This window comes from Folsomia candida, unplaced genomic scaffold, assembly GCF_002217175.1.
Source record: "Folsomia candida strain VU population unplaced genomic scaffold, ASM221717v1 Fcan01_Sc006, whole genome shotgun sequence".
Taxonomy (NCBI): Eukaryota; Metazoa; Arthropoda; class Collembola; order Entomobryomorpha; family Isotomidae; genus Folsomia; species Folsomia candida.
This window is the reverse complement of record NW_019091198.1, coordinates 4,600,767-4,615,319: the sequence shown is the minus strand read 5'-3', so window position 1 is coordinate 4,615,319 and position 14,553 is coordinate 4,600,767. Positions and strand designations below refer to the sequence as shown.

Here is a 14,553-nt window from a genome sequence, read left to right as displayed (position 1 = left end):
GCATGCGATACCCGAGTCAATAGTGGACTAAATTATGTATTCATGTTTGTATTTGTAACGTATCGGGGGACACGATTGTCATTCGTGTCACATTTCAAAGTAAAGTAATAAAACGTATCCAATCTCTACAAAGGATTATAATAAAGTTTTGTTGCGTATTGATCTCACTCACTGCACTTTTTGTACATTATGTATGTAGAGCTCAAGTTCCCCATCCAAAATATAATACATGGCAAGAATAAGAATAAGGAGACGAAATTGAGTAACGACAATAATTCGCGAAATTGTATTTCCGTACTAACCTACAAAACTTGACGTGTACATGTGTACGTATTTTTATTTATTGATATTTTTGAAAATAAAAATTGAGGAAGGAACTCACTTGTCTTGTAAAGATCCATCGTGCTTGTGTATTATGCAGGATTAAGTGACGGTGAAATTTTCTCCGTTGGTCGTGTGTAAATGCGCTTTACATAGCTGACTGAGATCCTGCTGATATCAACACATCAACACAACTAATTAATTCACATCCAACGAAACTAAGAATTAACTGACACACATTAGCATAGCACTCGCAGCAGTGACGTGATACTGATGATGAGATTTTTCTTAATTCATGGATAAATTGCTTGCTGGAATTACTCACATTCTAGTTAAATTCGTGTTATTATTTACTCGCATCGCAGAATAATAAATGGTGATAATCCTTCTTGGTGATAATTCGGTTATTGTCACTGGTTTCACTACATACATTCATACGTGCTCGAGTCGTCGAAATAATTTTATTATTATGGATCCGATGTATATTTATTCTGGCTGGACTCTTTTGTAGCGTGTTCTCCGTTACGCAAAGTGATAGATAATAAGGACGACGACGACGACGACAACGGTGATGATGATGGTAATGGTGATAAGTAAGTTATGATATCGAGTTGTACAATTTGCATTAATGTTTAATGTTACTTAATGCTTTTGGTTGTATAGTAGTAGTGGTTAATAATAATGTGGCAAGGGTGAAATTGCGCGGGATTCTGTAGATAGTTGCCTTTTTATTATCAGTTATTAATTTTATACGCGGTGTTTTGTAATAACTTATTCAGCTCAATTTCCCGATTGTTTTTGTTATTATTATTATTACGGTGCCTGGTTGTAGTCGGCATAAATTATTTGCAACACGGAGACAAATGATGTAAAAACGAATATATTTTTTACATTGCGGCGTTCCATTCATGAAAGTAGTAGTAGAAGAATGTGTACGAGCGAGCGAATGGCATTAGCTTGATTAAATACTTGTTGGGATATATATTCCTTCGTTAACTTTACGCATCAATAATATTGCAAATTTCTTTTAACGATTTTCTTTTCTCCACCGTTTTGTTTTACGGTGCGAATTATTATGTAGTCGTACTCGCACATACGCAGGTTTATAGTAGTGCTGCTTCTTTTATGAATGCGAATTAAGTTGTTTTCATGCTGTGATATTAGATTTGTAGTAACTTTGCGCTGAAAACTGAACTCATTGAAGTATCGATTTATTCATTGGGTAATAAAATTGTGAATAGTTTTCTCAACAATTTGTTCACATTGAGAACCTCTAAATTTCTGCTCACAACAATAACAATACGAGCTTGACTTTCATACGAGTCAGTTGAGAAATTTGTGGTAAATCACGGCGGGTTCGAGTTATGTAATAAGAAGCACGTTCCCGTATTTGCGTTTTTGTGACAAAGTAAAGTTTTCTTTCTTCCCGTGATCCCAACAAACACACAGACACAGAGACACATGCAGCATGATAGATAAATAGACAGATTCACTTTTAGCCGACTCGTCTCAAGAAATTTTCTCCAATCGGCGCATACTAATTGCGATGATGTATCTGTCTCTTATTTTACACTCGTCTTGTATTTGCTCTCTGTCTCACACCCTCGTCAGGTAATAAGTATGCGAGTGTGTGTAGTAGTAGGTGGAAAAAGCAGGACTGGTGAGTGAGATGAGGTCCAACTCCAGTCGAACTCGACAAAACTCTTAAAGTGTTGTGTATTAAAATCCGTGTAAGTAAAAAGTAGTCCAACAAGCACCAATACATAACCAAAGAAGAAACCAACAACGCTGGCTGGTTACACACACTCCTTCATTTTTGAGTTTATTTGTATTAGTTAGCAGGCAGAGAGTTATAATGCTCTCGCTCTCTGCGCGCCTATCCTACACGATACCACACTCACTGGATACTTGGTTTTTTTTTGTCCGAAACACGTTGTACTCAGTATGTATGCATGTGTGTGTGTGTGTGTGTATCATGTATATCCCACCACGACCAGAACGGTAAGTTCAAACATTAAACTAACTAAACTCAACTTTTAGCCCTCTCTCTATGCTTTTGGTTAAGAAGTGTTTAGTTATTATGTTGCATCCTTTCTCTCTCTGATTCTCTATCCTATAACACCTTTTTGCTTGGCACCCGTCTCTACTGCAGCTCTGCCTCCTACCTTCATCACATTCTGACTGAATTGTGACCCAGCTCAACCACCACCGCCAGAACCAGCCAAGTTTTTGGAACACAATGTACAAATCCCAATCCTATCGGCTCTCAAGCTTACTCTCTGCCTGCTCTCACATCTAAACAACACAAATGCTTCTTTCCCCTCTGCTAAAACTTGGCAACCTTATAACACAAGGCAGCATGCGAGGTGGGGTCCAGGCATTGCGTGGGAAACGGGAAGAATTTCGCCTTAATGGGGGTAAAAATTGGGGAGAAAGTTGGGTGAAAGTGGGCCTTTTTTTGGGGGGATGAGAGGCTTAATTTTTGTGTCATCGTAGTTTTTGCACCAAACACACTGGAATCAATGCTTTATAACAGGTATACAGTGGTTTTTACTTCTCTAAAGGCTGCATTTTAACCCACGAGGAGATTGCCATGAGAGGCGAGGGTTGGGATGGCGTGTGAGAAACGTTACGTTGCTGGCATGCAGGCCGGCCCTCTAACTTTGAGAAATTTGAGACATGGGCGAAATGAGTGGAAAGCAGGGGAAGGAAATCTCATCTAAACTTTGGTGTAGCTGTTTAAACGGGCAACAGTTTTATATGTGTGTGAGTGGGAAGGGTACGTTCAGAAATGAGGTTTTTATGAAAATATGAAAAAGCATAATAATGAGATTTCATTATTTATGAGATGCATAAAAAATGCGACAATCATGTTTTTTTTTTCTTTACTGACTCATGCAACGGGAAGAAAGAGACGAAGAGTACGTACAAGCAATCAGGGTGAAAGTTACGCGACTCATTTTCTCCTTTAAGGTTTCGCTGCTTGATTAGATTCTGGATTATTTCTTTTTCGCTCAACTTTCTTCATTTCAATTTATTTCTTGTTTCCTATTTTGATTTGAATCCTTTCCTCAATTGCATTAGAGTAACTCTAGTAGATGCAAATATGCAGGGAGAAGAAGAGAAAGCAGAGGCTACTTCTGCTCTAGAGCTGTTTTTTACTTGGTTTCATGAGTTTCATGCAATTGAATAATATTCTCGGATTTGTGAATCGACCCACAATGCGAACTAACTCTTTGGTCCAAACAAGTTTCCCAAGCAGCAGAAGCACAAATTGAGACTTCTGCTGAAGTAAACCCGAGTGCCAACTAACCAACACGCTGCTGCTGCTGCTTGCTGATGAAAATCCAGTTCAGTATACTCTCTCATCCAACGAACGAACCACTCTTTTTACAAGTTTCAAAGACTTGCTTGTGTTGGATAAGGCTTTAGCTAGCCAGTTTTCCATATAAAGTGTACCGAAACCAAGTGCGAGAAACACTGCTGCTCTCTCGCACCAGTCTCGTCCTTAGCATGTAATACTTGCTTGGTCGTGGGGCCGGTTCAACAAATAGGAGAATGCAACTTTGGGAGCAAAAAATAGGTGTCTTTCTATAAAGTTGGCGTATATATAGGAGGCAAGCAACATTATTGTGGTTCTACTCCCAGTGTATCAAGCATGCATCGTGGGTTGTTGGGTTTGCATCCATCCAGGCAAAGAGGGTTCAGTTCACCATCTCGCCCAATGAAATGACACGTGATTCTTTACTATATGAGAAAAAGCGACCCTACTACAGCAATGTTTACCCTGTATAATTATATTTCATCCCGTCGTAGTAGTAGTGGCACAACAAACCCTCTCTGAGAACATGAGGCAGAAATAGAAAACTTGTTCCTTAAAAAGCCCCACGATAAATACCACGACGATACCTCTTTGTACTTGGTTCCGATTAGTATTTTCCTGCTTGTACCTCACTCACATCACCAGCCAGCTAAATAGCTTCTTGGACACTTATTCTTCTACTTCTCCTATTCTCAAAGTCGTCTTTCTCAAGCTGCCCAAGTCAGGCTGCTCCTGCTCCATCCTTGATTCGTCTCATGTGAGTCAAGTTATTGCCCCGTCGTGGTTTCTACCTTACAGATCTCGTCTCCACTCAAAAACCATCCTCACGGGGAGGAAGAAACACACCAAGTCATCAACATTTCTGATTATCAGCACCAGACTACTCCCGATAATCACACATTCCTACATTTTCGCCCACATTTAAATACTCTGCTCCCACAACCGAGGTCTTTCTCTTAATGAAAAGTTTCGGGTTCGCAACTTGATTAAATACCTGGGCGGGAGGCACACCTGGAAAATATGGTGAGACTGAGGACTGAGTGGGCCAGTGGTCGGAGTAGTGGACAGACTTTTTGGTAAATAATGGCAGCGCACGGAGGAGAGAAGACTTTCCCCCAGCAGCCGCAGATACGACGTGCATGGTTCTCATCCTAGGAGCATAATGCGAATTGGGTGGAATTGGAAAGTTTCTTGACAAAGTAAAGTAAACAAGAGAGAGAGCTGCTCCTGCTGTAAAAGTAGATGATTCAATGGCGATGAGAGAGAGTATGGCGTCGTAGGAAAGAGAGAGAGTCTCATCTCGACTTGCTTGCTGGTTAGACACCCAAGTCCCAAGTTACCCTTCCCAATTTTACCATACCACACACACCAACTTTTACTTGTGTCACTGGAGTAAAATACGACTCTCCTTATTTTATTTCGGGCCATTCCATTATTTGGAGAGGATAGCAAAACCAAGTCCTCAGTTGGATGCTCTTCTTCTTCTCATATTATGCTTCAGCCAGTAGTATTATGTTTTGTGGGGATACTGGGATCCTCCGCCGTCGCTGCTGCTGCTGCTGCTGCTGGAGGGGTGCATCTATCTCCGGTTCGAATTTGGAATGAATCTCATTATGAATTCAATGAGTATGAGTCTTTCATCCACCATGAGCTTCTCCTCGGTACGAATAAGTAAAAGTGATGATGTAAGCCTGGAAAATTCCCCTCGTCGTCATTACGAAGCATAACTCTGAGAGTTCAGGTTTTTTTAATGATTTCGGTTGAGGGGGGAAATTGCGCTACCTGGTCGAGAGAAATTGATTCCGTCAAGATGTGCGGACCAGACGGAGGAATTGTGGCCTCATAAACAAACCTTGGTAGGAAAAACATTTGCAGTGAATGCTCCAGTTCCACACGAAATCCTTTGGGGCTCAAGTTTGAAAGGTTTGAAAGAGGAAAGGGCCAGGACTACGGGCGAGCATAGCGGAGTGAAATTGGGAGCAGGGGAGCCCAAAATGAGTCCTTGTCTCTACTCAGCTCTAAACCAACCAGCACCTTCACAAGACTTGGATGGGTTTGGGATATGAAAAAGTATGTATGTATGCCATCATAGGGAGGCCATGATATTATATTATTATGATATTCATGAAGTCGGCCCTCCTATCTCCCATTTAAAACGACCAAGGAACTTCTTCTCCTCTCGCCAAGAAAGAAGAAAGAAGCACTTGACTCGATCCGGCCTTATAGCCAAAAGAGAGAACCTCCTCCATGAATCCGACGACGACGGCATGTTTCGAGTTACATACCTGGTCCAGCACCACCACCACTCACAATATACGAGGTCCTTCTTCTTCTTCTCAGAAGACAGACACTTGGCCGAGTCTCTGGGTGGAGTGGCTGGTTAGTCGTCCAGTAAGCAGTACAAGTGCTGGGAGAATAAGGGATATGATTATGAAGGTGTTTTTCCATCTTACGTACATGGAAAATTTTTTCTCAGGGATGAAGAAAAACAATGTGGACGGGAGGAGGAAAAATGGTATATCCAATTTTCGAATGGCTGGCTGGGTGGTGCCTCCGAGAAAGTATATGTCTATTTATGCAGGTCATACATATTTGGTGGGGTCGATATCCACCATAATTTGTGACACACTCGTCTCCACCTGGGATTAGAAGGGGGAAATATAATCATGTGATTTGTGAAGCACTTTTGTTCCGAAGGAGGATATAGCTGCGAGGGAGGCCGGAGTGCTTGGTGGGAAGTAAGATGCCATGAAGAAGAAGGTCCTTCGAATCTGGACTGGATGCCTCAAACGAACGACTTATAAGGATTCTTTTCTTCTCCTCCTGCGTCCTTCAACTTTTTATGTTTATTTTCTCACAATAATATTTTCCTTCATCTCGCTCCACACTGTCAACCTTGCTTTTCATGTAAAAAGTAAGTTGTTTCGCCACTTTTCGGCTGAAAGTATACGTAAATATATAAATATTATGTATATATTTTTGGTATGCCAAGTGTGTAAGTTGGTTGGTGTTGACGACATCCTGCTGTGGTTTCTCTCTCCTTTCGTAACTTGGATGACAATTACAGAGTTTGCATTATTTATACAAGTCATTTTTGTATAAAATTAAATTATGATCGATTTTCCCGACCGGGATAGGGCTCCACCCAAAATAATGAAAATTCGAGTCGCTAGGCGTAAATGTTTATGGTGATTTTGAAACAGGGGCAGCCTCATCATCTTCTTCATCACAAGTGCACAAAGTTTTGTTTGACGTAGTCGGATGAGATGGGATGGAAGTGGGTTGACTGTGAGAGAGGACTTTTGTATATGATATAACTCTCCTCCTGCTTACACATAGGCTTCTTGTCTACCCGACCCGTGATATTTATTCCCCAAAGAGACCCCACCAAACCACGGATGGAGAAAGGGAGGGAAAGTCGACTCCGATGGATGCTTCCTGCTCACCCTTCACGGGTCGAAGGTCATGAGAAAGCAATTTTCCCAAATGAGAAACAAAAGCTTTCTCTCCATTAAAGGATCTCAGGGGAGGTTCCATACTACACTTTTCCACTTGGCACCCACCAAGTCAACACCACCTTTGACTCCACATAGCTCACTCTTCTATACGTCTTTAGGATTACGGATCCATCCACAATTGCAAATCGACCATATTAGTGGTCCACTAATTGCCCAAAGAAACAGGTGCCGTTGCAGAATTGATAGTACGACCTTGACCTTAGTGACGATTAGTACAGCAGCATTTGCAATAACCTTAATAGAGGGTTGCAATTCCCCCTGCATTAAAGTTGGATTATGCTATTAGCACCAACTCCTAATTTCCTCAGCTCGTATACTTATGTATGTGCCTAAATAAACAATAAGGACGCTCACTTAGTGCTATAAAATAAAGACAAAGATACACATTTTCGCACACAAGCGGAGAAAATCCAACCTATCCGAATACCTTGAGGATTTGTTAAAAATCCGAATTGCTCTTGTGTTCCACATGCCAATGGAATTCTATTCATGAGAGAGAGAGAGAAAGTGGAGCTGTGATTGATTCTTTCACTTGGAGTAGAAAAGAACGTGCAAGCTTCGAGTGCAAGCTTTCGGCCGTTAAACAAGAGAAAATTTAATTAAGAGTCATCAGGTAATTGTATCCATTAGCACTAACCATTAGCATTAGCATGCCCTATAGTGTCCTAAACCAATGAATATGGGATAGGGCAGTAAATATTACCTACGACTATGTATACATACCTTCCTTTCCCTCAATCTGTTGAATTTGCATTATTATATCCACCACTCAGAAGAGTTAGGAAATGAAATGAACATCCGACCAAACGTCCATCCTCTCTGTTCCAGGAACTTGAATCCTCCTCTCCTCCGCTCATCACGCTCTTATGCATGTTCCTCTGTCGGATTATCTCTAAAATTTCCATAATTCGTGTGAGCTCTGTGGATGAAATAATATTTATAAGTATTCGCATCCAGCTACGTGCATGCATGGGCTGCTCAATTTGCACCAAGGGCCGAGAGAGAGGAACGAGTGAAAGAGGAAGCGGTGGAGAAAGTCAATCTCTTCGACTCACTCGCACATAAGTGAAGGGGTGTAGGCAAGCATTTTGAACGTAACGAATTGCCTATACTGCAAGATGTCTAATTTAATTTAGAAACGGTAGACATCCAAATAAAGCTTTTCTCCAGCAATGGGTATTGTCTTACATGGTGGACTCACATACCCATATATTATGAACTACATATGTATAGATATAAGTATATGTATATCTTTATGGTCGTTGGTACTTTTGATACTACGAATCTGGGATGAGTTCCTACTTTATGCTTTGGAATGTTTCCATTTGTAATGTACACGGTATATTTTTTCATGAATGAGGAGGTCTGTTGAGGAATTTGGGGCTGGATTTTATCAGGCCGAATATATATTTTTGCAGCCTGGCACTTGTTAGCTCGGTGGGGGAGTGAGACTGGATGATTCCTATTTTCTGAGATGATGAGATGGGTCGAACCAACCCGGGTCAGCAGCAATCGTCCCCAGTCGGATCTCGGAAGTTCGGAATATTTCTGCCAAAGTTTCCATGCACTCTTACTCCCCCCACTTTTCCTACTACGACGATGACTGCCTCTTGTGAGTACGGGCAGGGTGACGAATGTGCGTGTGTGTACTTGTGTGTATATCGTATATGAACGATCCATCATAATATCCGATTGATCTGCTTTCACCCATGTTTCACTACTACTACGAACTAATGCTACGACTGTTTCCCTTACAGAAACCGACTTTCAAAAGGAGAGGGGGAAGGTGTAACTGTGAAAACTAATAGAGCACCACCACCATCCGTGCATAACTTAGTATTCCCCCTTTTCAAACTACTATTAGTCGTAGTACGTAGTGGCATCCTACGATTGATCAAGAGAGAAATCTTCCCCAACACTATGAAACGCATTCCATGGTGAAAGTTGTAAATAAACCCTTCACACGAGGCAGGAATTATTGCAGAAACTTGAGACAATCTGCAGAAAGTTTATATAAATTATACTTGATTAATTTAGAGGGAGAGAGAACAGCAGAAATACTTCTCCAACAGGTTATTCGCAACTATATTTCATTCTCAACATGGTCGTACTAATTTTCAGCCTTACTCAAGTATTCCAATTCATATTGGCTTTCTCAAACAAGATTGGATTTTTCGGGACACACGTGTATCTATGAATTTACAATGTACGATGTTTTCGGAGCTAATTTTTTGCATAATTACCTGCCAGTTATACTGGTAGTCTTGTATTCAATTACAGCTCATAAGTAAAATTTCTAGCGTCTAACATAACTTGTATGTACATTGTACACATAGATTTGCTCATTTCAGATTGATTTGGTTTCTACAATATTTGCATCATTTATATACATGCTTGATAACACGATAAATAAATCGCTATTGGGTATTTCAGATTATGCAATTAGTAAGCACGTACATACATATGGCTTCATAGATAGTCTCAAGATATCGAAGTTCTACAGATTTAATTTCTTCCGAAAAAACGAAACTACAAACATAAGGAGTTTAAATTATGGGTCTCATACATGGCAGGATTACCGTTGATCCCTCCTTTTTTAAACCATCGGTTATTAAGGATACTTTGCAGCAGAAAGTTAATTTGTGAAACCAGATTAAACCGATTGACTCGTAAGGTCCCAATCCTTTCTTTCTTCAGGTCCCTGTAAAGTTCATTAGCCATTTAACCACAATAGCCACACCACAAACAGGGTATGCAGGCAGAAGAGTTCAAGCTCAGACAATGGCGTACAAATATTTTTGTACCGAGTTATTTTAGGACAATGCTAATGCCAAACATTCGGAAGACCCAAATTAAGTAAATCCACTCTGGAATGCAAGTCACAAAGAAAAGGTGTCATTAACTTCAATAGTGTTGTCGATGTGGATATGTGCGTTTTTTGTTATTAATTGTATTATTAGATTATAGCATTGTTAACCTAAGCTGCTAATGCTAATGCTTATGAAGAGTCGTTTCATATCCTTATTTAAAATTCATAAATGTTATATGGTCCCTTTATTCAGAAAATGTGAAGTATACGAATTCGAAAAACCCACGAAAAATTATAATTAAGCTAATTATTTACGTATGTTTCCAGTACATAGGTAGTTGGAATATTAGGCTTAGCAATTCATTAAAACAATGAACAAACACTTATATGTACGTTAACCGAGTAATAACTACGTATGCATAAGTATACCCATTATTCGCATTATACATGTGCTTCTCACTAAACCATCGTGTCTTATAGTTTCTTGATTATCGTTTTAAAAGATTCCAGATTATTGAAATTTGTATACTATTTATTTGTTTGGAGCTTTTATGCGTTAATAAATACAGATGTGCTGTGAAAATTTCATGTGTAGACGATTATCGCATTTACGTACATATACATATCCTAAAAATTACTGCACATATATATCTATTATCTATGATATCTTCCAGTAATGGTGCTCCATAGAACATTTGCGAATTTTCTACATTTTTTATTATCATTAATACAAGATGCAAAAATTTGAGAAATATGCCATTTGTTTTCTGTGTACAGAAAGGTTTTTTAGAATTCCTGATGGAAGCCTTGAAAGCTTGAGTATAATCAAAAAAATGTCGCACTCTATTAAAGTTACATATATTATATAAATACAATATAAAAGATTTATTGTTTCCTTGTATCAAAATACTTCCAATTGCTAAACAGATCCATATTTTCTTAATTAGTTGAATTATAGTGATTAGTACCTTATCAAACACATATTAAATAAGAAACGTAGCGCGAATCGGAATGAATCATCGTGCCATATCGGATGAGTAATAGTAATCCTTACATTGTGACATTTGAGACCGAGATTGTTCTATACATTGAGGAATCAGTACAAGTGCAAATGAATCAACAAGGGTTAATTCATTAATCCAGCCAACAGTTTCTCAATTGGTATGTGAAAAGCACATTCAAATTTATTGTATAAGGATCATGGCCACATAAATGTTTCATGAGCTCGGAGTGCAGTTACTCCATCCAATCAATTATCAATAGCCATTTTCTAAAGCAAAGTACAGAAATAGCTTTCCTCAGTTGATTGATAATCTGACGCGATATTCAACACAAAAATCGCATTCTCTTCTCAGGCTGTACATACATATGTACCATAAGATCTGCTTACGTATGTACATATCTATGTACGTATGTATACAACCATGATGCCATTCATCCGTGGAACGGAGAAGATGCAAACACATAATGGTCAGTTTAGTCAAGTTGTGGCTGGTGGTAGCAGCAATAAAAAACCTTTGGTCATTGGACTTCCTAGTGATTCATGCTACTTTCATCAACATTCTCACTCGCATCTGCGTATTTCTCACCATTTCGTTTTTTATCCCAACGCGATCCTCAGTCAGACCAGCTAAACCAAGCATAAAGTTATTATTAGAGTATTCATTTCGTTAATCATTTTTATATGTCCGTTATTTCAAGTAGTTTGTTGTACATACTGCTTCCCAGAAGATTTCAAGGAGACCACACTGCACATGCAACGACGAGGTACATACATGAAACAATAATGTCCCTCTTACATACATATGTCTGGATTCATCCAGAGCTGAAGTTTTTCTGGGAAGATTGCAACTTGCAGTTTACATAGTACTTTGAGACGACTTTACTCAAGATTTGGAAATTTAACTCAAATTTATATCTTGCATACATAACCAAAAAGTGTCCCAATACAAGAATATGAAATTTACGTCCCTCACATAAAATCTGGATATGGAGGTTTTTGAATTGAACTAAACCTTATGCTCATACGTACAATTTATGGTTTTAGTAATATCTCCGGACCAAAACTAAATACAAATGCACATCAGATCGTAGTGTGCTCAAGATTATAAACATGAGTGAGTTTGGTGAAGCAGTGATGCACAATTGTCCATTTCTGGTTAACTGGTTAACTTAACACTATTTTGAAGTCGTCGCATCAGAATCGCCTCATCTCATGTAAGGCAAGATAAACACCCCTGAGGACAAAATGATTAAAGGGTTAATGAAAGTCAGTGTTATTTGCTCATCAGAAAAGTAAGTATTCTTAACCAAAGCCAAGTTTGGTTATAAAAGTTCGTCCGTCGTCCATTTGATATGTTTCGTCCAATCTGCAGGTGTGGATGGATGCAGACTCACACGATTTGCAAATTCTTTAATTAAACAAACGTACATGGTTTATTCCTCAGAACCCATGTAAAATATTATTTGAAGGCTGACGGGGCAAAAATGTCTAAAGTGTGCATTAAAAATTTAAAACTTGGCATATACCGTCACAAATTAGTATATTGAATGAGCCTCAGAATAAGGATAGGTTAGATGTAACATGAAATGTACATAGTAACATTTCCCAGAAAATTGTTACACCTTCTCGACGTAGCATGTGACATAACGCGATTGCTGATCTTTGAGGATTCGGCACTGCAAACAAAAAACCTGTTAGATTACATCGTAAACTAAAATCGCTCCACCTGAACGTTATGTATAGCGATTTACAAAAAAATTTGGACTGCCTCGCCAGTTTGGAGCAGTTTCTTCTCTTTTAGGGGTCATCACTTTGATGTATCATCACAAATCACAATCACAGTGTAATGATCTGTGCAATACGAATATATGGTCAATGGTCATGCATATGTACTTCGTCCGTGGATTATAATAATAATAATAATATGCAGCACATGCACATGTTGATCTCTGTTCACTCTTTTTTGTCATGTCACTATCCATGCAATACTTTTCGCTAATACTTTTCGCTTTTCGTAATATACTTAAAGATAGGCAAGTGACGAATATCATTTTTCACACGAAAATATATATGAAATTTAGTGATACAGTAATGTCAACAAAAATTTGTATAAAATGGAAACAAATGATGTTAATTTAAATTCGTATTTTTTCCTCGTTGTACTTTGTTGAAATAGTTTGTAAGAGAAAAAACAGGAAGTTATCAGGAAGGTTGTAGTTTCATGATAATGTAAAAAATTGCAGGATACCTTTCTGAAAAAAATCATGCCTAATTTCTCTACATGTCATTCTTGCCATCTGCTTAAACAATTTTGTCCGCACGTTCTATATATTATTGCAACTGTTGAGTCAAAAATTCGAAAACAGTCAGACATCCTGTCCAACGTTGGAATGGAATCCCACCAAACAGCTCAAAGAAGTCAGTTGGGATTTCAAACTCGGAGATTTCATGAAATACATTTCGTATTTAAATTTACAAGCACTCGAGATGAAGAACAAGTCAAACGGGTTTGTTTTTTGTGTTCAATTGAATTGCATTAACATCGCCTTCTCGGAGGTGAACATGAACTTGAATCGATTCCAGGGTATTTCAGCAAGACAAGACATGCCATGGATATTGTGAAGAAAATAACTTGATCTGTGTACATTACGTTAAAAAATTCGGGTTCAATGATAAAGATATTATTTCAATATATTACATGCTGCCACATCCTTGTCGATACAGTCTCGATAGTATAATAAATATGAAACCCCCAAAAAACAAAGGTGAAGTCTTGTGATTCACCAACTAAAATAAACACAATTAGCAAATGTTTTTCTGAAAATGATTTCTTTGTGATTGAATCACAGTGAAGGAGGGTGAAATGTGATATAGCACGGAATGATAAAATCTTATCGTCTGGCGTATCAAAATTAAATGAGTCCCAACCAGACGAATTAGTGGTGAGAGGTGCAGGTTTATTAAACAGTTAGGTTTTTTGGAAAATGTTTTCATGCAATTTACTGTTAATTAATATATACATTGCAGCATATTACAACTCATACATCCTTTTCTCCATCAAAAGGCTATATTTGAGATAAGGTAATGTAAAATGTAACACAATCTCTGGCTAAATGAACCACAAAAGTATTTAATTATGGGAAAGTAGCAGTATAAATAAAATGCATTATGTATTCTCGAATGACATTTCATTCACTAATTCACTAATATCCAGTCTGGTACATTTTAAATTATTTCCCTACACATGATAAATAACATTGGGAAATGAGATTATGGTTTAGTTAATTAACGAATGCATATACATATCACTTAGAGATGGATACTTACTTTAAAAGTGATGTTCATGAAATTATGCTACAACTTTATGCAGCTCCATGTAATGCCTATTCATTCATGCAACCGGAAACTTATTGCTAATTTTTCAAAAGTGACACCAATTTTTTGTACCTTCTATCTCAAAAACGTTCAATTTTGATTTTCATGAGGTATGGTTTCGGGCTTGGGTTTTTCATAGAGAGAAAAATCCCTCTCTGGCTCCTCTTCCCCATAACCGATTTCTCACCCGCGCCCGCCTCTCGTT

General features: G+C 38.5%; 1 protein-coding gene across 6 annotated transcripts in view; it reads right to left on the bottom strand.

Moving 5' to 3' along the window:
- LOC110850632 (basic proline-rich protein) overlaps positions 1-2,501 on the bottom strand; it is a 36,481-nt gene extending 33,980 nt beyond the window's left edge. For 3 of the 6 annotated variants that reach the window (XM_022098101.2, XM_022098100.2, XM_022098102.2), the window contains exon 1: positions 383-2,501. The gene's annotated coding sequence lies outside the window, so the exon portion shown is untranslated. The remainder of the gene's footprint in view (positions 1-382) is intronic. The other 3 variants (XM_022098098.2, XM_035852943.1, XM_035852944.1) reach the window with 3 other exon arrangements.
- Between the last annotated feature and the right edge of the window lie 12,052 nt (positions 2,502-14,553).